Raw genomic sequence first — 14,284 nt, 5'->3', positions numbered from 1 at the left:
TCACAATGAAGGAAGCACTTTCATAAATCCAAACATTAACATCTCCATCATCTTCACAGATTAATTTCTTGGCCTCTTCTAGTTACTAGGATTTAAACTGTCCTGTACAAACTTTACATTAAATAAAATAATAAATTTTAAAAGAGGGGGAGCACTTACCAGAGCACAGGTCTGGTACAAAGTAGAATTACAGATTTGTTGTTCTATATTGCTACTTTGTTTTAATAGTTCAGTAGGAATTCTATCAATAAATTACATTTTTATTATTTTGTGTTTCTTTTATTTTTTCTTTCACTTTATGTGTTACTTTTAATACAAAAACAAAAACCATTCATAACTGCATAGGAATTCTAGCAACAGATGGTGCTTTTCCATTTATTTCTTTTTAATGATATCATCTATTTGATCATATGTCACAATAGTTGTACTGGAAGAACATAATATCATTTGAACACCTGATAAATGGTAATGTATTTTTCTACGGGACTGCTACTAAGCTTATGATTTAATTTTACTTATAATTTATTATTCAGTAATATTTATATATATCATCATTTACTTGGTTTACACTGAGAAATTTTTCTGGTTACACATTACAGACAACTTGTTATTGGGACACTTCAAGAAGTAAACAGTTTTTTTTTTTCAGCTTTGTGCATTAGATTTTCTGATCTGTTCCAATTTAGAATTAATTTACAAAATTATGAATATTTTAGACTTTTTGTAGGATTTCTTGTGTGGGGAATCAGCCAAATCACTAGGTCTTAGTCTGCACAGAACAACACAGATACAGAAGAAAAGAAAATATGCATGCCCTGCATGATGTTAAATCCCACAATCACAGTGTTTGAAGATATGACACATATTAGATTGAGCAGCCACTGTGATCAGCACATGCACAGCATTTCTGCGGTTATCTCTAATTGTTGTTCTGTACCACTTCTCTGTATTTGCTCTTCTCTTTGACATTAATGTATATTTTTTGCATATGCAGTAGTTAATATTTGGGTTTTTACATGTATTTCAGTAAAAGTGAAGAAAACATATTGATATTATGGCTCAGTTAAGATAAAGTAACTCACATAAATATTGGTAATAGACTTTGAAGTTAGTCACTAACTGTTTGATACACATGAAACTCTTCTACTGAGGATGTGACAGGAAATTCTGCTAGGTGAGTTGTCATCTCATTGCCTGAGGAACTTCATATGTGAACAGAATAGTTGTTATAGCTATGGCACTTTGCTCTGAAGTTTTGTAGATAAAACAAATTTTCACATACTCTGTACATATCTAGGGCCATATGTAGTTTGTGTTTAGAAGAAAATCTCTGATTCTAATGATGGGTCACATATATCAGGTCCAATATTTTACTCCTTATTTTAAGTTCAATGTGCTTCATTCTATAAAAATAAAATTGACTGCAGAAGTGCAATAAGTATTCTAGGTTAAGATGACTTTCTTCCAGACAAAAGCAATACACTATGTTATAGGACCTTATCACATGAGAAATATTTCTGATAAAAATTTGAGAAAAGTCATGACTTTTGACTTTATTATATTCAGAAATCAATAAATAATCTCATAGCTTGCTGATGACCCTTGGTTAATATAATGCTAACATAAACTTAAATGCAAACAATTCTCAAACAGTGAACTGAGAAATTTTAGTATATTCTACAAATCAAGCCTGATCATACCATAGTGTTTGAATGCTTTAAATATTACCATTGAACCTTCATTTAATGGTCTTCAATTTAAGGTTTTCCTTAATTTAATATTCAGTTTCAATGATATTATGTAAATTATTCTCAGTGATAATTTCCCTGTGTGTAAGATTTTGAGCTGTTTAGTGCTCAAATTAACTGCTCCTCAAATAGATCTTAAAATGGGAATTTTGCTTACTGTAATCAAAGACCTGTTAGGTATAATTTTTTAGTAACTGGTTTCTTTTTTGTTTTCAATGTATAAATTGTATATAATTCATTATCTTAAAAATAGGAGCTATTGTGTACAATTTCATTGCTGTTACAATCAACAAACATTAATTAGCATGAAGACCTGTGCAATCAGATATTCTATCTGTATTCCAAAGCAAACACAGACTTCAGCAGCAATTGTACGAACAATTTGAAGAAAAAACTCAAATTGTCAGAAAGTTTGCAAAGAAGCCTAATCATATATGTCACTGGTGGACACTATGTTTAAGGGTAGATGGACTCTGTTCATGTCGTAATGTTTAAATAAATTCACGATGTTTTTTTTGGGCAGGCATTTTCTCACATTCTTTCCATATGAGGACAAAAATAGAAACCATTTTTGAAATGTTGGTGCATGGTTTAAAAATTAGAATAATGAACGCAGTCCAAATAAATAGCTGTAAGTATAATCCTGCTCTAATGGTGCAAATAAATAAGTCTTTATTTGTGTGATTAATATACTAATTCCAGCAGGACTGGAATGTATGCGTACTTCAGGAATTGTGTAGTGAAGACAAATTATGTCATAATGAGAATGAATATGTTGCTGAAAAATGTTACATTTCCTCTCTCTTTGCTACTGTTATGATTGTATTTAATTGTGTTCCTTCATTCTAGAAAGAGGATGAAAGGCTGAAAGCATCTGGTATCACTTTTATATGAATGTATATAATATCATGTAGATAATATTGTACATAAGTGATGCAGTGTGAAACTGGCAAATGTGAGTAAGATAATGCTACTATTATGTGCATATTGCAAAAGCACACAATCCTTGGTCTAAGAATAAAAGTCCAAACAAAAATATATGATTTTATCTCATAAAAATTTTAATTTGCTATAGTGTACAGACATAAATTTTCTTTTGTTTTTCAAAACAAAATTGCATCTACATTTGGGAACACCATACTAACATGAACTTACAGTGTACATGTCTTACAGACTTCTAGACACACAGTTTTAATAACCTTATTTATTTCTAGAAAACTAATTTACACTACTGTGTAATTTACACCTTCTTATCTTTTCCAGTGTTGTTAAGAAAACAATAAATCCTTGAAGCATTCCATTCTTATAACAAAAACGAAAAAGTTTCGATGCCAAAGCTCAAAAGGATAACAGCTATGGCATGATGTCTGAATTCCGAGACTGTAGGTTTATCTTTGAATCTAGTGTTGTATTTTCTCGAAAACGTTATTTGTATAGTTCTTATGAAAACATGTTGCAGAATGTGATGAAAAATAATAAGTGCATGAAGAACTTAAAGACTAAAGTACCTTTTGTCCCAGTTAGTGCCCATACAGGGCCTTCAAAGATTTTGAGCAAGAATATTTCATTTTTGTATGTCAGTCAAATAGACAATGATGTTTTACCTGACAAGATTATTTTTGTAGATCCTTTCTTAAATCACATATCCAAGTTTCCTTATCACAGAACTTTGGAAGATAGTTGTATGAATTACATGATATCTGGCAAAGTATGCTATGTTTAATAAAATTTAATACCATGTTGTTGTTGTTGTTGTTGTTGTTGTTGTTGTTGATGTTTAATTTTTTTGTTTCTTCTGAGTTTCAGAAAATTGAGAATGGAACTTTCAATGATTTTGAAATAAAGCAAGAAAAGAGTAACATAAGCTGAAGTTTCAGGGGTTTTCATTGAAAATAAATAGTTTAGAGTAAGAAGCTGCAAATATGAGTAGTATACATTCAAAATAGCCAGAGTGGAGTTCTTCAAACACAGAAGAAGCATCTATGTGCTATATGTTAAACCTCAGAATTTCTGTTCTTTTATTCCTTCTATTTGAGAGCTAACTACAGGAATCTTGCGATACAATTACAAAGGTAAACTGTAGTAAAATAAATAAACCGTGCAGCTGTGTTGTCATATATCTGTTTTGCAGAAGATGTACACAATACTATAAACCATATTATGTGTGCTTTTGTCGTGCAGATCATGGTTCTTCAGTCACATCTCCCTCTGTGTATATTCAATATTAGGTGAATAATTCAGGTGACACTCAGTATCTGTATAAATGGAAATAATGAAGCAGTTTTTCCAAATTGTCCGAGCTTGAGTGCTTTGTCTTTTTTTATTTATTCATGTTCTATTTAACTGCGTTTTCAGTTGCTGAGATTGTATGGTGTTAAAAGATATGATTATCTGTGAATAATGAGTTGGAGAGTTGTGAGAGGAAATGGTTTTGCCCCAATATAAGACGTTATTCTAGGATTTCCCTGGAGGAACAGAGGCAAACCAGGCAATGTCTCAGTCAGGATAATTTGTCTCTGTGCCAAGATTTGAACCTAGAACCTCGAAAGTAGGAAGCAGGTGTGTAAACCACTCAACCTTGATATTCTGTCGTTTTTTTGTCAAAAATTGATCTTTGATATTTGATATTTGATGGAAAACATCTGAAAGATGAAGTATAGTAAAAAGTGTAGAGTTTCTGTTAACATAACTTCTTCTTTTCTGTTGCCACTTTTATATGGGTCATCCATCTTGAAACCTATGTTACATTCAAATCCAACTGATAGTTTAATCAAAGATGCAAGAATGAAGTTGTAGAGCAAAACACATAGCTTTTATTTCATGTTATTTTTTGTGCTTAATTTATTCATCGTTCTGTGCCCATTCGAAAAAAAAACATATAACATAAATAATTGTAATGTTCTGCATTTTTGATGCTGTGAATTCTTTTATCATGAATTATAAGGATTTTTGCTGGACATACTTCATGGCCCAAGAACACTGCTGGAAAATTAAAAGCCTCCAATCCTCTCATCTTCTTGGTAATGTAGAAAACAGAAAACTGAAATAAAAATTTTATCACATACTGGAACTTGGCATGCATCTGTTGGGGGTTTATAAGTAATTGATTCTAAATGGAAAATATGAAATGTAGAAAATTCAAGGAAATTGTTATAACTGTATGTGTTTATGTGTGCCTCAGTTAAACATTTCTACAGCTGCAAAGAAAGTAAATGTTTAGACTGAAAATTACCATATTGGCTATTAAGTACACTTGTATTCTCAAAATATTGCTGTCAGTAAGTGATAAAGCATATGTCTTAAGTTTTAACAAACGAAGAATCTATTTCTATTTTCACTTAAATGTGCTGAATTTTTACGGTATATTAGAGTATCAACATATACCTTTATAATTTTCGTTTCATGCATCCTGTTGTGTTATAATATACAATTTCTTTATTAAAACCATCACAACACAACTATATTAAGGTCAGTCCCAAGTTTGGCTCTGCTACATGTTTTGGCTATTAAAAGCCATCATCAGGCAAATACATGGCTAATATATATACACTACTGACCTGCAGTACTAGTAAAATTGGATACAATAATATTAATTATATTAAAATACTTGGCATAAAAATACAATAAATTAGACTATATAAAACAAAAGTTATAGTATAAAACAAGAATAAAATTCTTTGAGTGATGCTTTACATCATCGAGTTAGTCATAGTATGTTTTGAAAATATGGCACAGTTCAGATATTTGGGAACAACGATAACAGATTGAAACCTGATTCAGAAGGAAATTAAGAGGAGATTGAACTCGGGTAATGCTTGCTACCATTCAGTCCAGAACCTTTTGTCTTCTCGCCTGCTGTCCGAAAACATAAAAATTAGAGTACACAGAACTATAATTTTGCCTGTGGTTCTGTATGAGTATGAAACTTGGTCTCTGACATTAAGGGAGGAACATAGACTGAGGGTGTTTGAGAACAGGCTATTGAGGAGAATATTTGGACGGAAGAGAGATGAAGTGACAGGAGGTTGGAGAAAACTGCATAATGAGGAGCTTCATAACTTGTACTCTTCTCCACATATCATTAGAATGATCAAGTCAAGGAGGATGAGGTGGGCAGGGCATGTAGCACGAATGGGGGAGATGAGGAATGCGTATAAGATATTGGTGGGAAAGGCAGAAGGAAAGAGACCACTGCGAAGAGCAAGGCGTAGGTGGGTGAACAATATTAAAATAGATCTTAGAGAGATAGGATGGTATGGTATGGATTGGATTGATCTGGCTCAGGATAGGGACCAGTGGAGGGCTCTTATGAACATGGTAATAAACATTTGGGTTGACTTTAAAGGTTTCTGACAATGGTGTATGCTGTACAGAACTATAAGTTTTATTTTGGACTCTATCCATCATCTGGTATATAATAAGACAAAAAACCAGTCCAGTGATTGAGACTAGCTCTTTCTAACGGGTCAAACTGAGTAGGTCTATCTTGCCCCATCCACTTGAGGACAGACAGAGCCAGTCTCCAAAACGTTGTGGTTTTTTTGTCTTATATATATACCAGATGATGGATATAGTCCAAAATAAACCATATAGTTCTGTACAACATTCGGGTTGCATAAAATGGTGGGAAATTCTTGAGTAGCTGCAGAATTGGCGGCTCCTCCAGAAGGGCTCAGCTCCATGAATAAGTAAATAAGGTGTTCTGTGTTGTTACATTAAGTAGTGTGGTGATTATGTTAACTATGTTTTTAGGAACCTGTTGTCTCCCTCTTCAAGGTAGATCCAGCAGGTTCCCCTGTAGTGCTGGTATGTGTGTATTAAACTACACAGCATTGCATTTCAGGACATCATAATCTTAGTTAACTCATCACTATGAGAATCTTGAATTTAAAACAATTTAGAACTGATCAGATTGGCCTAGCATTAACACTCTTAGAGCTGTATTCAGGAAGTTTTTGGTTTAAATCTTAGCTTGGTCAGTGGGTATCCTGACTGAGATCTTCATAACTTTCCTGAGTCCCTCCAGTTGAATGCTGGGATAGTATCATGTAAGGCCATGGCTACTTTATTCCAATCCATCAATCATCCTATAATTTGAAACTTGATATTCCAGTAATGACAGAGAAAAAATTGTTTTTAATTGCTTAGACCAGGGAAGAGTTAATTATTCAGGATATTACACATTCATGACCAAGGATGCTGTACTTTTACATGTCACTTGTAGATTATGTTGTACTGCTGTACAGTATTATTTACTGTACTTGTTAAGGAAGACAGGGTGATTTATATGCCTAATATGGTTCCTCTTTGGACCATGATGAAATGAAAAGTTGGCTGGGTTGAAGTTTTCAAGTCAGAAATGCTGACATGTTTTGTAACTTTTACTGCAGTCATATCATACAGTTTATTTTAACCAAGGTGTTAAATGCTGTGTGTGTGTGTGCATGTGTGTAATTTTATTCTCATAACTGCTAACTTTAATTCTGCAGTTGTTTGTTTTGTTAATGTAACTGAGTCTTATCACATGGAAATCTCTTGGATAACGTTTGGTTTGAAATGCTGTTCACAGGGCATAGGACTGTGTATAGTGTTTTATGATTAAATGTAAGTTAATTTGAAGATTATTTTTTATTTAGATACCATATTGATAATAGCTTTTATATCTGTTATTATTTTATTTTCACTCTTTCGTCTTAATTAAATATGCATATAAGACCAGGGCAGCCATGTTGTTGAAACTAATTTCTTTTTACTATATTTCATACACAGATGTATCCATGACATTTGTGGGTATATTTATGGAGAAATGAACATGTTTGCCTAAATGTATGTATAGTGTCTCTTCTGACAAGTATGATACCCATTTAAATATGAAGTTAACACACTAAAGACTGAGACATGTTGTAAAACATTAAAATAAATGCAAGAATTATGGTTTTAGACATTACCCATCTTCTTGCCTTTATCTAAAAACCATCCTGTTTGTTTTCCAAAACACATCGTTCCCTATCTTAGGAGACAGGGACTAGCTCTATTGATTGGGCTCAACTGAGTAGGTTTTACCCAAAGACAGAGACAGAATCCAGTCTCAAAAACGTTGTCTTTTGAAAAATAAACAGGATGGATTTTAGACAAACACAAGAAGATGGATAATGTCCAAAAACGTAATATTTGTACTAATGTCCCATTATCACAAACTTTTAGATCTAAAATAAATATATGATAATCCAATTCCCTCTTTGAAGGAATGGACAAAGATTCACAGTTTGAGAACATGTAATTACATAATTAGCATGAGCAGGGCTGTGTGTGTTGATTTGTTGTTACATCATTCTCATGCTGTTTCCATTTAAATGAAGTGTGAAAGTGAGCTATATAACAAAGTTTTTATTATATTGTTCCTTATCAACTAAAATGAATTTAAGGCAAAGGCTGGGAAGGCAGGTTTTAATATTTATCTAAACTATTCGACACAAAGAGGGGTACACAGTAGCGTAGTTGCTTGAGGCACTATGCTATAAGCCAGAAGGTCACGGGTTTAAGTCCTGATGAGGTCACTGTATTTTCTTTTATTTTACACAAAGGAGAGGGTGGGAGGAATGGGTAAGGGACAACAATAATATGGGCAGACTGGAATGGAGTACATGAGAGTAGAAGAAAGGAAATGAAAGTATAAAACTTCATGAGACAAATGAAGAGACTTTAAATTGAATTTTCAAGGGACATTACACTAGTAATTACATATTCTAAATAGACTTACTTCATTTTGTGGGCAATTTTTCTGGTCACATATTGATAATGACTTCATTATAAACTCAACCAAAAGAAAAAAAGTACCCTATTCATTTTTGTTTTGAAGGGAATACTAATTTTTGTGCTTTGTTTGTGTTCAAAGAACTCTGCTTTTCATTTAAATTTTGGAATTCAGGAGGAGAATATGAATATAAATAAATGTTCATCATCTGATGAGAGCTCGAGTTCTGATATATAATTTTACTGCATAAACAATGACTGTGTATTTGTAAGTTACCAGTACTTCTCTGCTTTATGACACTATTATTGTTATTTATCTTATCAATTTGTTGCTTTACTTGTGTGCTTCATATTTTTGGATACATGAATTTAAGCTTTCAGAGCGACTGTGGCAATTATAAACACTGCATGAGTACTGGCTTTGTGCAGAAGTTGTAAAATGATGGCATACTATGGTGAAGGTATGTGTTGAAAGGAATGGTCGATACAGAGTTGAAAAAGGAGGAGGATAGTATAATTGCAGAACATTGTTCATATTTTGAGTATCTTGCCAATATTTACATTTTTATTGACATAGCAGTAAATCATGATTTTTTTTAATGAGTAGCTGGGAATGTGCAGCAAAGAAATAGTAAGGAATTATAAAATTATTAAAATATACAGATGTTTAAGAAATATGACTTTTTAGGTACAAAGCTAATATTTACCCTGTTAAAATTCAGAGACAAAGTATTGTAGAGGGGTTGCTATTCTAAATCATCCAAACTACAAGCTAAAGTTGTACGCATTGTGAACATGTAAAACTAGTTTCAAACATTTCTGTTGGTTTTATGTGGACAGTATAGGCCATTCAATAGTAACACAAATTAATAATGAAGTATAACAATGGAAAAGAAGATGAAGATTTGTGAAACTAGCTAGAGTATCAGCAGCATATGGTACCATCACTCTTTTACTATTTGATCTCAGTTATTAACTCAAGTAGTGAAAGAAAATGCTCATAGTCTCATATTTTAACTTATGTTAATTGTTTATAATCGATATTTTGAAAACTATGGTTATGTAATGAACATTTGTTGTTGTTCTACAGATAGAATCATACAAGTTAAAAGTAATTTCAACTAGTTCATATAAAGAATCCTTGGGTAAAAAAAAAAGAAACAAAAAAGAAAAAAGAAAGATTGTAATATTTTGCAGAGTGTATTAAAGCTGCACATAAATGTAAGTCATTTTATATTTAGTTCTTAATTTATTTAATGATGGTAATATTAATCTCAAGCCACAAGAATCAGAAGTCCATAAAATATATTCACTTCAGCATCTTGTGATATCAATTGCAATTCATAGTTCATGCCAGTTTCTATGCAGTTGATTTTTGTAATGTTATAATTAGTTTATGATACATAGAAAGAGCAACTGTGAGTAGAACTGTGTTCTGTGTATCATAAGCTCCTTTTGTTCTATAAAAATATTACATTTTATTTATTTTCTTAAGTTAAACCTTTATTGCTCTCATCTTTTGCTTCTCTTATATGATTAAAAATGTGCGATTGTTGTGGATACAAGAATATTGGACCTGTGGGGTTAACTATTTGGAATGTAATATATTAGAATAGTTTTACTCATGTTTCAGGATTACAGGCTGATCGTCTGAAGAGTATTTATATTCAGATATGATAGTCATGATTTGTAAAATTGAATTTTTATAGTAATTATGCTTATCATTTTTTTAAGAATTACATATTGGTTTTTTAATACAATTATGATGTAGTTTCATAAGCACAAACTATGCCGTTTCTTCATACCTGAGCCTCATCTCCATCAGAGTGAGATTAACACCTATCATTTTGCTTCCATGATTTAGTTTGTTTAGGAAATATCCCTTATGTCTATGTGTTTTGTTACACCTGGCAATTCCAAGAATTTATTTTACCAGTCTTAAATGTTGTTTAAGACCTTCATAGTACTAATTTGTCTCTTTGCTTTCCTTATAATAACACTGTTTTTTTTTTAACCAGACAGTAATTTTTTAATTTTTAATTAGCTTAGTGGGGGTGGAGTCCAATTGGGTCCACTTGGCACGGCGGCCACTGATTGGTCTATTGTAGCCTGCCCCAGGTGATTATGATGATGGAGAATTTGGTGGAATGAAGATTGGCAGGGAAAACCGAAGTACTCGGAGAAAACCCGCCCAGCGCCACTTTGTCCACCACAGATCCCACTTAACCAGACAGTAAGTTTCGAGCAGAAGAGTGGGGTGCTTAACAATAAACAAATTTCAGTTTCAAGATTATTTCTTGTAATTCTTGTAATTATCACTTCAACTTCTTTATAAATTCATAGCAGATGCAGTTCAGCTTGGCAGATGTCTTCTAATACCTAAGAAGCCAATATATATATGTAATAGGGAATTTACAAAGAAATGACTCTGGGAAGTGTAGATGGTCAATTACAAGAAGTAATCTAAATACTACATACCACAGATATGAATTCCGTCAAAATTTGAAATTATTATACAAATTGACATAACCTTGGTCCTACACAAGCATTACAACTGGTTGAAATATTTTCAAACATATCCTACCTGAAGTTTATAATAAAAGAAATGACTTAGATTGAAAAGCATTTGTTCTCCAAATAATTTGTATGTTTAAAATCAAAATGAAAAGGTTTTCATTCAAACTCAATAAATGTGCTTGTCAACCTGCTTCCATGTGTAAAAATAAATTACACCTTTATTTTCAAGAGAAGAAGAAATTGTTATAGCTTGAAAGTTTGAGATCTGATAGAGAAATCATATGCCTTAGAGCAATTTTGGAAGGTAGCATATGGAAAAGAAGTCATTCTGTAAAATGTAGTGATATCATGAAAGAGAGTTTTAGAGCTCAAACAGCTGTATGTGGCTGAATAACAGCACAATTTTGTAGTTAAGTCATGAATCATAATAACTGCTTGTAATCATGTGCTATTTACTTGTAAATAGTCTTCATTATTCTTCATCCCATTATTATGTTACTCTGTTGCAAATATTAAAAAAGAAAAACTTTAACATCATTTTACAAATTTTCCTAAGCTCCCATTTCCAGTATTATACTTGGAAATTTAGAGGTTGAACCGATCAGTGTTTTTTTTTTTCCAGTTCAATTCTATCAATGTATAAAGTATACTATTTGAGAAATTTATAATCCTGCCATTATTTTTTAATTTATTCCTTGATTGAAAGGGGTTCAATGCCAATGTTTCATGAAGCACATTTCAAATAGTATACATCTTCTTTTGTCATTTTTCTCTACAGGATGTCCCAGAAGTTTGGTGCCATACTTCAGGAGCGTACTGAGGGTTCCCAATAGAATAACTTTGAAATAGGAACCCATGTCCGCAAATGTAAGATAGCAGCACTAGGGCAGCATTTAAAATCATTTCGTTTAAACTTGGCGCCTCAATGTCGGACTGCATTGCATAGAGGAACAGCCATCCACCAGCACTCGTGCCATTGCCAAGATTGTGGGGACATCAAAATCAAGTGTTTGGAGTAACGTGCACCACCAGCAACTTTATCCGTATCATCCGACATGAGTACATGACGTAGGTCCAGCTGACTTTGTACCACGAATTCAATTTTGTCAGTAGACACTGAACCAGTGTTTACATCAGCACAACTTCCTGAATCACGTGTTCTTCACAGACGAAGTGCAGTTTACAAGGGATGGCTGGTTCAACTGTCGAAACAGCCACGTCTGGGCTGACGAAAACCCCAACGTTACTGTAGTTGGTTACCACCAGGCACAATTTTCTGTCAATGTCTGGGCGGGCATCGATCACTTAATTGGGCCTTTCCTCCTACCACCGCAACTCAAGGGTCCCTTTTACAAGGTGTTCCTGGAACGTATCTTTCCAACTTTGCTAGAAGACGTGCCACTGATTGTGCGGAGGCAAATGTGAATACAGCATGACGGAGCGCCGACACACTTCAGCATCGTATCACGAGACTACCTCGATGCTGCTTTTCATGGTCGTTGGATAGGTAGAGGAGGCCCAGTGCCTTGGCCACCCCGATCCCCAGACTTGACACCTCTGGACTATTTCGTCTGGGGCCATGTGAAAAGTCTGATCTATGACAAACCTGTGGATAATGAATTCGAGCTGATGGCCGGAATACTTGTTGCAGATGACGTGATCCGTGAGACACCTGGAATATTTGAAAGGGTGCGCATTTGGAAACTTTAGTCGCTACTTTATTATCGATACAGGTTCCTAGGTATCGGTATTATCAGAAGAAATTTATCGGAAGCTCAAACTTCACGGGGAGCCCGTGCAAGAATTACCTGTGCAGTCGGTGGTACTTATGAGTGCTTTTGGGAACATGACTTTGAGAGTAAGTAGTCAAGCACTAATTCCCTTTTGGATTATGATAAAGAGTTGGAAAATAATTTTCTTATCTGCACTCAGCTGGTCAGTCCGGCCTTATTGGGTGCTGATTTTTTGTGTGCTTATAAATTTTCGATTAGTTTTTGAGCAAGGTGCATGGCACGGACTGTACTAGGCGAAGAACTGAGGATAATTAAATCCTCATTCGTGCAAAGCCTTTTTGTGGCTTGTTGTACCAATCCTAGATGATGGTGATTGTAGAGCAATCGGTGGAACAAGGATTGGCAGGGGAAATCGAAGTACTTGGAGAAAATCTGTCCTAGCGCCACTTTGTGTCCACCACAAATACCACATGACGAGACCTGGGAAGCTAGCCCAGGAATTGTGTAGTTCGGAACAAGAGACAATTAGTTCTGTGTGAACAATACAATGAGGTCGCGGGTGCCATGAAATGGTAATTTCTTCAGTCACTGAACAGCTGTTTGCAGAGAGTCAGCACAATGAACTTGGTCCTGATGTATGCCATCAGTGTAGAATTCCGTACCTGTAGGCAATAATGAATTTCATGGCCGTAAACGTACAGGTGAGCGGCTATAAGAGGCAGTGGAGATTTCTCTGCGATCACGGTCCATAAAACAGTGCGTATAAGTTCAAATTAAAATTTTCGTTAGTATAATCAAGCCTGTTAGCACATTTTTGCCGAGAGACTTATGTATCTCTGTGGAAACAGAATTTTCTTTCAAGTTTCCCCACCTTCAGCTTTCCTAAATATAACTATTCCATGTTTGTCACAGTTCACAATGTTCAGTGCCTTTGGTTAGAGAGGTGTTTCATGTGAAAGAAAGGTTATGATTTTCCAGGCACTGGTGACAAACTTTCTCCAGATAAATAATTTGCAACCTAATCCCTTGTACTCCAGAGGTGCAGAGGCTCCTACCTCGGTTTTTTTTTGGAAAGGGGATGGGGGACCAAGTTTAATAGAAATTCACTCAAATCCAACCCAAAGGATATGGGTGAAGTGATATCGAACTTCCTTATGGAGCTGAGCGAGAACCTGTCAATTGTGCAGCCACTCAAGAATTTTCCAGCCTTTTGTAGAACCCGAAGCGTCATTACTGTGTTCACAAGAGTCCTCCACTGGTCCCTATCCTGAGCCAGATCAGTCCAAACCATACCATACCATCCTATTTCACTGGGATACCATTGCACCATTTGCATCGCAATACATATTTTCATTGTTAATATTTGTATTGCAGAATAAACATCTTTTTTCATCAAATATTGACTCTCATGCTATAAATACCAGACATAGACAAGATCTTTATCTACCTCAAGCTAACTTAACTAGTTTTCAAAAAGGAGTTTACTACGCGGGTATAAAAATGTTTAATAAACNTGACTTTCCCACCAATATC

At 34.1% G+C, this 14,284-nt stretch overlaps 1 long non-coding RNA gene across 1 annotated transcript; it reads right to left on the bottom strand.

The window, feature by feature from the left end:
* Positions 1-4,927: 4,927 nt before the first annotated feature.
* LOC111873020 lies at positions 4,928-14,258 on the bottom strand. Its single transcript, XR_002844334.1, has 3 exons — positions 14,079-14,258; positions 12,492-12,494; positions 4,928-4,939 (listed from the first exon to the last, which is right to left on the bottom strand). It is a non-coding gene; the product is annotated as an uncharacterized LOC111873020 (long non-coding RNA).
* Between the last annotated feature and the right edge of the window lie 26 nt (positions 14,259-14,284).

This window comes from Cryptotermes secundus, unplaced genomic scaffold (assembly GCF_002891405.2).
Source record: "Cryptotermes secundus unplaced genomic scaffold, Csec_1.0 scaffold2719, whole genome shotgun sequence".
Lineage (NCBI taxonomy): Eukaryota > Metazoa > Arthropoda > Insecta > Blattodea > Kalotermitidae > Cryptotermes > Cryptotermes secundus.
This window is presented reverse-complemented; position numbering and strand designations above follow the sequence as displayed.